This window comes from Sturnus vulgaris, chromosome 15 (genome assembly GCF_052056855.1).
Source record: "Sturnus vulgaris isolate bStuVul1 chromosome 15, bStuVul1.hap1, whole genome shotgun sequence".
Classification (NCBI taxonomy): Eukaryota; Metazoa; Chordata; class Aves; order Passeriformes; family Sturnidae; genus Sturnus; species Sturnus vulgaris.
Window position 1 is genome coordinate 19,960,319 of NC_142257.1, and position 13,692 is coordinate 19,974,010.

The window sequence follows — 13,692 nt, forward strand, 5'->3', positions numbered from 1 at the left end:
ACCTCTTTTGGGGAATAACTGCAGCATCTCTGTAATGTGAATGTCTAGGCAGTACCAGTGAGTACTTCCATCTGTAACTCCATCTTAACTTCATTTTTGTTTGAGAATTCACATTAAGGTCACAGCAGATGAAGAATGGTCCAATAAAAGGGATATATGCTATTCCTCTCATGCTAGCTGGTGGACTGAATTACTACTGTTACAATTGTATAACAACTTTTATCTTGCTGGTGAAGTGCTCCCCAAATAACATTCTTGGTAGCAAATATTTTCAAATTCTGTTCAATACACCAATCCAGATTAACTCCAGACACACTGTGGAGTTAATAACTAATTAAAAATACTCTACCTCAAGATGTACCAGTGGAAGGGTGGAGACAACTCTGAGACACATTGTGGCACTACTTCCACTGCTGGCAATGCACTAATGTGTGAAATAACCCCAACTAAAGTAAACTCAACTGCATATATTCAGGCATATATTCAATGTCTGCACTACTTTTAATTTACTCATTTGAGTGCATCTTCAACACTGAGCATCAACTTTTTGTAATACATCACTTTTAAAGTGTGAGTTCTAAACCAGGCTGGACAGAGCTTGGGAGCAACCTGTCCAGTGAAAGGTGCCCCAGCCCACGTCAGGGTGTAGGAACAGAATGGCCTTTAAGGTCCCTTCCAAGCCAAACTTTCTACAATTCCGTGAGTTGAACAAGTCATGCTTATCTCTCAGGCACAGAGGTGCTGACCAGGAAGCAGCTTCCCTGCTGTGCTACCAGGGCCAAACCCCGAGCTGCAGGCAGGAGCAGCTCGCCACACGCTTCAGGGAGCCGTGCCAGCATGTGGACAAAAGGAAAAAAAGTCATCTCTTGTCTATCGAGAACTTTTCACATATGCAGAAAATGCATTGTTTTTGCTGTTTTCCCCTCCATTCTATCAGCTGCCAGAATGTACTTCCCAGAACCCAAGAAGTTAAGCCATACTTCCATTAGTGCAAGTAGTGTACAGATTCTGTTACTTGTTACAGGAGACTCATTTTGACCCACAGACCATGTGGACACCAAGACAGGCATTTATGTTCCAGGTATCTACCACAACAATCACAGGGCTCCCAGCTGCTGTCTTACCTGTTCGGATTTCTTGAGGGGGAGTGTTTTACTCAGATACTGGAAAATGAGTGATTGATTAATATTCCATAGATCCCTCCTCAGTAAAACCCTGCTGCTAGCCTGCAGAGAGCGGGAATCTCTTCATCTTTGCAGAGAAGCAGGGTATCACTGGAGTGCCTCTCAGTGAAAGAAAAGCTACACAAAGCACTGCCATACCATGGAGCCCACATTAACTCCCTAGACAACTACAGATGGGCAGTTTTTGCACGAGTAAAAAGACAAGAAGTAAAAAGACAAGAAATACCTGTTGCACCAGGATCAGCCCTACTCTACCAGGTTAAACCCTGAGAAAAGTCACAATGACAATTTCATAAATAGCTAAAATTTGAGAGTGTCACACAAAAATTGAGCATATTCTCTACTTTTTGGGCACACATTTTTAAAATTCACTTAAATTACATTAATGGGAACAATGTTATTTCCCGAGCCTCCTGATTATTTTTCTCCTCGCTGCCATTTACCTGAAGACTCAGATTCCGAACTGAAATTTAGATTATGCTTTGTCACACACTTAAGATGCACCTAAACACATGTATTGCCATTGTTCCAGATGAGCACACGTATACATCCAGCTGCAGGCTCAGCCCCGTGGCAGAGCTCAGGCACAGCTGCTCACAGCTCCGGGCAGTGAGCACAGGCCAGCTGTGTCACAGGCTGCGTGCTCCCAGTGCTGCCCAACAGCCATGCAGGAGGTCAGCTCCTAGCCCAAAAAGCCACAAGGAACTGCCTTCAAGTTCAAGTTGAAGTAGAAGTTTAACCTGGCTAGCTGGGGGTCTGAACAATGAACAGATCCCAGAGGCATTTCTTCCAGCTCTGAGCTGATACCAAAGAAGGGCCTGACCTATGCTGGAATTCTCCATTTGAAGTAAGAGCCAAGTCAGAAGGGGTCTTGCCACTCATCTCTGATTCACAGGTCAGCTTCATGGGATAGATACTATAAAGCTACAACTTGATTCATTTTGCAGCAGCAGGAAAAAAATAATAAAAAATGGAAACTATTCCTGATAATTTCATTTCTTTTTATCTTGGAAAATACACAAACCTTTCTGCCAGTAAATCCATGCTTCTTAGAGAACTAATCCACTCTCAATCTTCAACACCAGGACTTGTGTTTCAGTTGTTATAGAGCCATTCAAAAGCAATTTCTTTGTTGTTTCTTTATTACAAATATTTATTACAATAATTTTTCATACCTTCCTGTCATTGGCAAAAAAGCTGCGCCCAGCATTTAAATTACAGCATTCTACAACCTTGTTTATGCAAATTGCTACTTAATATATTAACAAGGCATGGATTAACATAAATATTCACACATGAAAATATGTGGTCCAGACAGTAGCAAAGGAGAACAGTGGCAGCATACACATTTGAAATTCTTCTGCCAGTACACACCCAATCCAACATTAGTAACATTTTTAAAGGAATGTCATATAAAATGACATTTTTCATGTGATAGATAAAGCTGAGAAGGCACTCGATGCTTTGGTGACAAGTAGCAAATCTCTCCACTGGACGACCAAATGAAGTTACAGAGATTCATGGCCTACAAGAATAGAGGACTAACTACTGCTGAGAAAAGCTGTTTTCCACAGAGAACTTATATGCCCTGACTCTGCAAGATGATCAACACATCTCAGAAGCTGGGAATGGAAGGGGTCCAGCTCTAGAAAACAAACTCCATAAGCAAGCAAACCATTACAAGCAGCAAACTTGAAAAAATTTTAGATAAATTCTACTTGTGGATAAATATTCTGTATTTCACATGCACTAATACCAAATCTTTCCTCCTTCACTTAAGCAGCATCCAAATATCTGACACTAGCTTTATCTTGGGCTTAATCCAGAGGATGAGGTCTAATGATTCCTCAAGTCCATACTGCCAGTGTTCACTGTGACTCAGTTACACCCTGTGTTCCAGCTCAGACAGCAGCAAAACTGGAATTCAACAGGTTCCAAAGGCAGCTGAAGAAAGGAACACTGGGCTGAGCTGTAGAGCATCACATGGGATGATGAGCAAGATAAATAATACAGAGGTTTTGCTACAGCCAGGCTTTGCCTTTCATCTCACAATCAGCTTTGCCTACAAATGCAAAAACAGGTGAAATACTGAATTACGGTGCAGAGGGTAAGCACACACACAAAGAAAAAAATCTTACTTTTTTCCTAAATTATTTGATCCTTGGCCCACGTAAAGTTAATAAAGCATCACTTCACCACAGTTGTCTTCCTGGAACACTGGGAGGCATCACAGGCTCATTACATTTTGACTGATCTTGAGTGAGCAAAATTCCATTCAGCACTTCCTTTCCTCCTCATGGCAGGTTTCTCTCAAGGTGGTGTCTGACCTCCACTTGCTAGGTGAGCATGAGCACTGAGGCTGAGAACTCATCAAATCTGAGAAATGTCTGCTGCTTTTTTCAATAAATTGCTTCTTGAAGTCCTGCTGAATTTTTCAGTGACCTCTTGTTCCTTCAGTGCCTGAGAAAAATTCAAGCCTTAAAACTTTTTCTTCAGTATTTTCTCCCTTCAATTTTGCTTTGCAGCTTTCTCCTACATTGCGCTCAGTCTTTTTGATCTTCTGATTCTTTTTGTAATTGCACCTGATAAGCGTTCACCCACCCAAACCTTCCCAAAGGTCTTTTGGGAGGCTGAATTTGAAGGATTGCCAGGCAGAAACGTATCACTTTCCAGTGAATACAGTCTTGACCACCAGTAAAGCTGTAACAGCCCACATTTTCCAGCCTGATTGCATATGTAATTAAACATTCATTCTCGCTTTCTGTTTAATGATGGTGACTCCAAGTCTTTTCACCTCCCAAGGGAATCAATTAGAAAGTATTAGAACCAAAATAACTCTTTGAATTCTTTGAACTACATGTTCTATCACAGCTTCATCACTATTTTGAGGTACATAATAACATGCAGCTTCAGATGCACCACAGTTCACTATAATTAATACTTCCTTTTCATTGTTTCTGCCATTAATATAACTTTCTCACAGCCTAGTTAAGTGCTGTAGCCTGTATTTAGGCTACCATTGATGAGTTACTGAAAAAAACACTACAGCAGGCCAACATAACTCGTATTTTCTATAAGATTAGAACTTCCTGCTGGATTCCAAAGCATCTGTATTTGTTTATTATGAGTTAAAGGCCTTTCCAGGTCCAGGAATGCTGGTATTAACACATCCAATAAAGCAACATTGCTACTGCACGAGGGCTGTTAACTTAGCTTACATGTTTCAAAAGTTCTTACTTGCTTTCTCTCCAACTTGCCTTTCAGTAAAGCAGCCCTCCGTTGGGTTACTGTTCATACCACTTATCCAGCCCAAGCTGAAAGTCTGTTTCTTCTATGCTTTTGTCTATGGCATCAGCTTTCAGCCAGGTAACAATCCCTCTAGCTTATGAAATATTAACAGATGTAAAAAAATAGTTCAGCTTCCTGGAGACCCAGCTATACCAGAAGTTTAGTTGAGGGGGATGGAGCAGCCATCATCAGAAGCACACACCCAGCAGGACCTTGCCTTGCTCTGAGCCATGGATCATGCTCTACTCTAGGCTCAGTCCTGTGGGAACATTTTGTACAAAACTCCTATTAGGGTGAGATATTTAGGACTCCGGACATCACTTTGCTTTTAACCTTTTAATCTTAATATTCTAACCTTTTAATCTATTTTCAGAGGGAATAGACAGGCCCAAGATCTGTCAGCTTCATAGTAAAAGACCTACCAAGAGGAAGACAGGAGCAGCCACTGCATATGGCGAATGCTGACCGAAACTCTTACGCTGGTAGCGTAAGGATGCAACACGAACATGCACCAGGACTGTACCAGGCAGCCTTCCTGGGGCTGCTGGATCCCACGGGCATCTTCTCAGGCATAATTAGGAAGCAAGCAGCCTAGACCTGCATTTTCAACTCATCCATCACAAACCCAATATTCACCAAGAGTCTTGGTTCTCGAATCCAGCTGAGAGTTCCTGAAAAGCAGATCTGAAGGTGTTCACTCACATCAAAGAGTAACAAATATTTCAGACTAGGAGCTGAGGAATAATAAAACATAACACTGGTGCAGTGAAGCTCTGGCACATTATCAACCTCCAAAACAAAGAAAGCTGCATATCCAGCCATTGCTGAATTATCCCTAAAAAAAACCCCAAAAAAACCAAACACACCCCAGAACATCAGGCCTACAGAAAATTTTGTCTCCCTGAGTAACTGCTAACAGATAACCTTCAGGGCTTGCAAAACAGAGTAGAAGAAAAACACAAAGCCAACAGAGTACAACTAACTAATCACATCTCAGAGAAAAGCCTAAGCAAAAAAATCTGGAAATTCATCAGTTCTGAGAATGCTGGTAGCCAAAAAAAGCAGGCAATGCAAATTTTATCCTGTATTTAGATTAGAGAGTTTGGACAATACAATTAGCTTGAGTGTAGGGAATACTTTTATGGGTGAGATATCAACAGATATCGCAGTCTTAGACGAGGACTCTGAAATCTGCTGTGTTCTTCCTTGCAGGAAGACTGCATCTCATTCTTCTCAGGAGAGCAGAATTCCTCAGTAAAACATATCCATTTGTCCCAGCTAACACTGGCACATTTCTCAAAGTCAGTCATATTTGCGAACAGTTTGTGAATTTAGCTAGCATCACAAAAAAATTCACCCAAAATACTCCAATATGTCATTAATGTCTTATTAATAAATATCCTGACATGGTTACTTCCTTTTATTTCTTAAATCTAGTCCATGCTGGGGCAAGGTAAATGCTGTGCACATACAGAAACAGTGGAACAGCACAGGATATTGCTGATATATTTATCTCAGAATAACTTTCGACAGAAATGAAAACACTTTAGAACCATAATCAGAATGACAATGACAAAAGCTACAGCACTCGTATTTGATATGGTAACTCAACATAAAATTCAGGAGAACTCACACTACTTAGCCCACAGCCTAGCTGCAAACTGTAGCCACAGCTCTGCTAAAGGCATTTCTGTCCTTTATCCCTTCACCCCAAATTCCCCTCTCCTTTCTGGCCACAGATATTCCTGCAGCAAGGCTCTGCAAGGCACTGCCCAGCTGCAGTGATCTAACATGAGTGCACTGCACAAGGATGGCCTTGGGCCCCAGTACAGCTCGAATATTTTTTTTTGTGTACCTTCTTGTCTGTAATTACTAAAACATCAGCTCAAAATTGCATGGCAGAATTTCAATTCATTTTTAGCTCTGTGGAAGATGACTGTGGCTTTTTAAAAGTTCACTTGATATCAAAACAACCTAGAAAGATCAAATCTAATTAAAATCTTCTTGTGGTTATTAGAATGTTTAATCACCAGCAGCCAGTGAAAGAAGCTGCAAATAACACCTTCACTGCCACCAGAAAAACAATTCAGCTGCTCCTGGCACATAGAGCTGGCCCTGGGTTTGATAATGTCTGTACTTCAACGAGTACTTTACAAGTTTATTATTATGGCTATAAGCACATGGAGATATCACCAGCTGTCCAGAAGTACATCTAAAAGCACAGGAAAAAAAGCACATCTAACTTATAACATTTATTTATGTATTTCCAGATAATTCTTCGTCAGGTGTTTGTGCTCAAAACAAAGTTTTCAACTTGAACAGAAATTACCATAACTGATGCTACTACAGAGAGAGGTTTGCAACAAGCCAGCAACAGACTTATGTGTTACACAGGCATGACGTATCTCTCTAGTTCCTCTTTCATAATAAAGACTGAAAGGTGACTGCATGGGCCTCATCATTGTTTTCAACTTATGTAGAAACACTTCTAGTAAAGCAGTAACTCAATAAAGACAGAAATCAAAAATTTGTCATGCTTTTTCCATTTGTAAAAAGAGAGGAAAACATAACCAGTCATAAGCTTCAGTAGACAAAAAACAAGCTCCATATGCAGTATACAAACGAAGCACATCAGGCTGTATTGCTCAACTGTCATAAAATACAGGTTTCATTCCCCCCTCCAGCCTCGATTTCTGTGTGAGCTGGCAGAGCATAAGTGTTGCCTTGCGGTGTCAGTTAATGACCTGGTCAGAAAAGGGTATTTTCAGGAACAGCTCCCAGAATTAATGGCTTTTTCATGGTTGTAACACAGAAATAGAGAATTTAAACTGCAGTGAGACACTCAATGACAGCATTTCTATCTCCAAGCTTTCTTCTCTCTCTTCAGTGTTACACTGATAAACTTCCTTCAGAAATATTTTCTTTTTTCCTAGAATGAAACACTTCTTAGTAGATAGTCCTCTTGTTTTTCTCATGGTCACTGATAACTTAAATTTCTCCCTCTTCAGAGGGGTTCCAATGCCTTCTAATCCAACACTGTCTGCAAATTTCATTAATGTCCTGTACAACACATTCTCCCAGTCAGCAATGGGAAGCCCTGCAGTTGATTCTGGCAGCTCTCCATCATGCCACCTCATCTTCCCAGGTCACTGGGCTCCCTTTCTGTCCCATTTTTCAGCCAGCCAGTCACACTGCCATGGTCCTACTTTAGGCCAACTGTGACTTTTAATGGAAATCTGAATGAGGAAATATCAACTGAATTATTACAATCCAAATCTATCACATTTAGATGCATTCTCTTCATCCACAAAAGCATTCACAATAATAATTGAGTAAATTGGTCAAGATTATTTATAGATAAAACTTGAGACAGAGCACTAGAGAGAATGTTAAAGAGGTGTCTGAAGAGAGGATATTTTTTCAATGCAGGGCAAGCCAGCTGAACTACTTCAACAGCAATTGCATAATTAGCTATGCTAGACTAAATATAATTTAAAATAAAGAAATAAGAGGGACACAAATATTTTTAGTCAGACCACCATGTGGAGATTCAGGGTTGATCTGGGGAAACTGTCCCTCACTGCTCTCAAGCACTGAGCATGGCACCCAGTGCAGAGGCTACTGAACAGGCTTTGGTGATGGAAAGTCCAGAGCAAGTAACCTCCCAATTCATTATTTGTACATAAACCGAGCATCTGGAGCCTTTTGTCATTGTCTAGGAAAATCACTGTTTGACCCTGAGCACCCCATTTAATTTCTTTGGGGCTCATCTGCCTCCCAGCTGTTTTGCATGTCACAGATCACGCTGCTTAATGACGGAGCTGATCCTCGTAGTGCGGGACACGAAGGCTCTGAGTACACCGGGGGATACTTGCAGTGAGTACAGCCAGCACAAACGCACCAAGCTGAGGTCTGACAATTCAGCTGCACTTGCACACCATTTCTTCCAGAAACACGCAGGCACATCTGTCCCAGCTGAGCTGCAGCGATGGCAGAGCAGAGCCCAGAGGCGGTGCCGGCAGCACCGCGGCCCCAGGGAGCCTGGCAGCTCCCACACTCTTCTTTACCACGGGGCTTCACCTGTTCTCATGATGCTGCAGCTGATTTCCAACAAATGCACCATGACCACAAGTCTTAAGAGACTTATAGCAGTTCCCTATGATTATCCACATTTCACAAACAACCTAAATTGTTTAACAGAAAATTTCCACAACATGGAAATTCCCATAATATGATCTCAAACCAGTAAAGCAGCAGTATTGTGTGGCTCCAGGCTCAAAGACACTGCAAAGGGAAACTAACTTTTGCTCCATACAGAAACTCTTACTAACTCCGAACTCCTTCAAGTTCTGCATTGCCTTATTGTGTAACAAATGTTTAATAAATGTTATTTCACAATTCCCTGCTTATTTTGAGCACTTTAAAAAGCACATCTTGCTCTAATATGTTCTGTTTTCACTTAGAGCTAGCACTTTAGGGAAATGCTAGAAGAACTGAAGAGCAAACATTAAACAATATCTAAAGATAAGTAGTATCCAGGCTGTTAAAGTATGCTAACAAATACTTTTGCATCAATTTCCACAAAAGCTTGACTTAGGTTTTGAAATACATCAGTATGCATCCTACACTAGTGTAAGCAAAATCTTAAAATCATCAGAATTCAGGGAAGACATATAGCCAACTGTTCATATTAATCAGTTATGACCTAACTTGGATGTAATCCAGACTTCTATTATTTACTACTGACATATGCTTAATCAATTTTTCCTAATGTTTCTGCCTGATTTCTAAGGACTCTAACAAGAAATGTAATGGCTTGTGTTAAATATTATTTTTACTTGTTTACATCATCTTATTTAAGAATTCTATTTGGATTAATACAAGGAAATCGATTGCCTTTCAGCTCTGAAAAGTTTATGGGAAATGACTGGATATAAGAAGACTTCTCTTTGAAGTGCAGGATTTGCATAGAGATAGCTCAAGCAGTGTCTGTTGGGCAAGCTTCACATTTCACTACCATAAGATACCAGAGGTGATTATTAATAGCCCCTCAAAGGTCCTTAGTTACTAACATTTCGTGAACAATTGCTTTTAAAAGAAGGTAAACTGGATTGGGAAAGAAAGAAAAAAGGGATTTGCTTTTGCTTTGCGCCTGTCACTGTTACTACAGGAATAAATAACTGATGTAAAAATTCCCTTTTGGAAATGTGCAGCACAATTTATTCTGCCACTCTAAGAAAGATATATCCGTCCTGAAGCTCACATTATTTACTCACTCTATGAAGGTTACAAAAAGCAACTGTTCAAAGGCATGTCATCTCATTCACCTCAATTTCACCTCAACAACTGCCCAGCTCCTTCATTCAGAAGGTAATTTTCAAGATCAGAATTTTCTGAGATCAAGATTTCCTCACAGGCAAAATAGGCACATTATGTGTTTACCAAGTATAAAATAAGTTAGCAGGAATTAAAGTTGGAACATGAAGAACAAGCTGAAAGTTTGCCATCTTATTACTGAGATAACTTCAGAAAAATCTAGAAAGAAGACTAAGAGAAAAAACAGGCAGTGACCAGCAGGCTAACAAGATACAAAACATGCTTGAACACAAAGCTGCTCAATACACAACTATACCTCTTTCATCAGACTGATGCCTTATCAGCCCTAAAATGACAAGCCAAACAAGATCAAAATGATAAAAAATTATAAATAGCAGTTACCACTTATTGAAGGTCCTCCAGGTGCACTCATGGCAGAATGCACACATGATACAAGGCTTTGACGCTTTTATCGGTTTAGTAAATTGGAATAATTGACAAGAATCCCCAGTTAAAAGTACAGTTAATGAAGTAATTCCCCTTCTTGATCCAGCCCCCTACTGAAGCCTTCCCCTTGCTTATTGCCCCACGTTGTTTATGTCTAAATACATGGGAGACTGAAATGGCCTTGGTTCACTGAAGAAGCAAGATTAGATCAGGATTCTAGCAATGTGCTTGTCTAACAAGGCAGGAGAAGTACTGGAACTAAGAAATTATACAATAATAGTCTACAGAGCTACACATACATGAAGAATACATAAAAAGCACAAATCCTTCCACATCAAGACTAGTCAAATAAGCCCAGGAGTACTGCCAAATGAAAGATTTCCAGCATTGCAGTACAAGTGTATACATACTGCAGTGCAACATATTTTCTCATTTCTCCCCTTGCAATTCCCAAGCAACAATGAAGCAGAAAAAAATTATAAATTCTGTCTGACTTCACACACACATATGCCCACACCTCCACTTCAGCCAGGACAGATGAGCAATGTATTTTGTTTGAGAGACCAAGTCACATTACATGAGGAATGGTAAGACAAAGCTAAGCCTGATGTTTGACACATGAAAGACAAGCCAAAAAGGAAAAAAAGTCAGCTTTAGTTATAGGAAGGCTTCAAATGGGCTGCATTGAGAGCACACAAGTAGGTAACCCCAGCACAAAGGCAGGCATGTGCCTTCTCGTGTCCCCACCGGCCTGGCTGCACGCAAAAGAATACACGAATCTTGCCTTACCTACAAATCATCAACCTGTCTCCCTTCTAGAAGAACAAGATGATGATAAAGAATATGGTCGTTTATCCTCTCTCAACTGCACTGGCTCGCAGGAAGCCAGAACTCCTTCTCCAATGTGCATTCACCGAGTTTTTAATCCAAACCTCTCCCCTGCCCCCAAACTAGCTGGCTCCAAAGAGTAGGGAAAAAGCTTCATGAAACATAAAAGGAGCTCTTCAAAACCTTTTTTAGAAGGAAAAAATTGATGAAGTCCATTCAGAAGACAGAAGGCTCTTCTCCAAAACAGTGACCATCAGAAGCAAGTGCATAGTTAATTATTCCTTGATAAAAACCTCATCTCCAGATGGATGCTGACCACTTAACACAGCTCCTAGCATGCTGTTCATCAAACATATGGCTCCTCTGACCTCAATTACTATGGCTCTCATATAAGTTACTTCTGAGAAACTATTCCAGAGTTCTGATGGAGCTGTGAACAAAGGGTTGGAGTAATGGAAGTTCAGATTTATATAATCCTTTGAATAGCCAAAGTGACTTTACAAAGTCAGGAAAATAAATTTCAGAGCATACCAAAATGTTCACTCAAAGTTTTGAGCATCTTTGCAACTCTTACACCGACAGAAGCAGTTCTGGTGTTTGTTTTCAGGCAATAAAATGTGAAATAACCAGACAAAAATACTTGATATGCTTTGTGATGCAAGTAAACTTAGTGCATCAGATTCTTTTGAAGAAAAATTATATTATGGCCAGATCTTTTGTCTGGAGCATGAGTTTTTAAATAAACTAATACTAAAATCCAAATTTCAATCCAATTTCAGGTAATCTGCTGCTGAAACACAGCCATCTCTTAAAAAACCATTTTTTTCTTCACTTGATTTACAAAACCAAAAGAGAACTGTGTATACACAAATATTTATAAGTGAATGTTCACACAACATTAACAGTTTTACAAAACGTCACAAGTTGCACAAATAGACTGAGAAACACTTGGGCCATGTGACATAATACCAGTAACACAGCCATAGCTGCAATTCAATTTCATTTTCCCAAGTCTCCTCCCTGCACTTACTGACCAGGGCAGATTCTTTGCAAAGTGCCTAGCACACTGTGGCAAGACAGGATCCAACCAACACCTTTAAGGCAAACTAGAAAGTGCACCTTTTTTCATTAATCTCTGCAGTGTAGATTGCCGGCACACGAAGCAGACTCAGCCCGCTCGCCCTGCAGAGGGGCTCCAGCCTCCCGTCCTGCCGCGGCTCATGCACTCGCAGGCACGCTCATTTAAAGGTCTCTCTGACCCCTCCCGCAGCTTTGCATAGAGGTCTTGACATCCAGGGCACAAAGTGGCTCCAACTTTTTGGCACCTGGGGACAAAACCTGCTCCTAATTCCCTACACCTTGCCCTCAAGCTTCATTTCCCCCCATTTTCTTGCAGCAAGGAAATACCGCCACCTCTCTCACACTACCCTTTGCACATCCATCCCCACTTACTTGCTGGTGTGAGGAGCAATGAAGAAACACATTGCTATTGCAGCTTTTCCTTAATGCCACCCTGATAAGCCGGCAGGGAGATTGCTGACAGCTTCCACGGGCTCAGGAAACTCCGCGGGCAGCCGCGCCCGGCCCGACAGCCCCGCACCAGCCGGGGACACTTTGGCACTGCTCGCCCAGCCCTAGCCAGGCAAGCCTGCTGCTCTCTGCTATTTGCACGTCTCCCTTTCTTTTTTTCCGGGAACACACAGTGGGCTAGGTTTCTGAGAGTCAGGAAAACTTAAACTAGCAATGGCACTGATGTGAAATGGTGCAACTTCACTTTTGTGACGTCCATGTGCTTGAATCAAAGCTTCAAAAAATTACTCACCACAGCTACAGAAGAGAACAGCAAGCAATCCCTCAAAATAAATGCCTCAACAAGCAGAGAGATGAGAGAACATTGCTGCTTACAAATGCCACTGCTCACATATCCACAGAGAGAGATCAGTCCTCCAAGCCTGAAAGAGCTGTGACACATGCCACAGCCAGAAAGAACATTTGGGGAGAAAAATGAAAATGCAGAAAAAATAAAGACAACTAAGACCTCTTAGGTTGCTGGGATATTCTGAATGAAAAACAGGATGTAAAGATTGCTTCCGTGTATTCTAGCTAGTCACACTTTTCTCCCTGTAACTACTGTTTCCGTATTTCCTTGTATTTTAATTTTTAATAGGAAAAAAGTATTTAGAGTGCTACAACTTCAAAAGAAAACAGAACCAACGCAGAACTGCACACCTCACTATTTCCATGGGCATAGAGCATGACCATGTCAGTTATTGTATTAAACACCAGTAATGTTACAGTCAAAAAAGAAAATTAAATGCCCAGATGACTTGTTTTTTCAGAGCTAGTACTTGAACAGTTTTACCCTATCTTTTCAAAACATCATTAAAACATGATTTTGGGCTTTTTTGTTAATTTGGAACTTTAATGTAATAGCAGCAGTGAAACAAAGATTTTGATATCAGTAAGAGTTTTGGCTTCACGGATGTATCATTTAAATTGTCAGACTCCTATAACATTTATTATACAAAACATAGTCAATCAATAATAATTGTGTTCCTCAAGACATCTCAAAATTTGTTTTCTTCTCTTTTCGTCTCATTTCATTTTCTGCAATATAATCATAGTTCAG

The 13,692-nt window shown here is 40.6% G+C and overlaps 1 protein-coding gene across 1 annotated transcript in view; it reads right to left on the reverse strand.

The window, feature by feature from the left end:
- KCNIP1 (potassium voltage-gated channel interacting protein 1) overlaps window positions 1–13,692 on the reverse strand; it is a 201,458-nt gene that overhangs the window by 132,084 nt on the left and 55,682 nt on the right. The gene's annotated exons all lie outside the window — the stretch shown is intronic.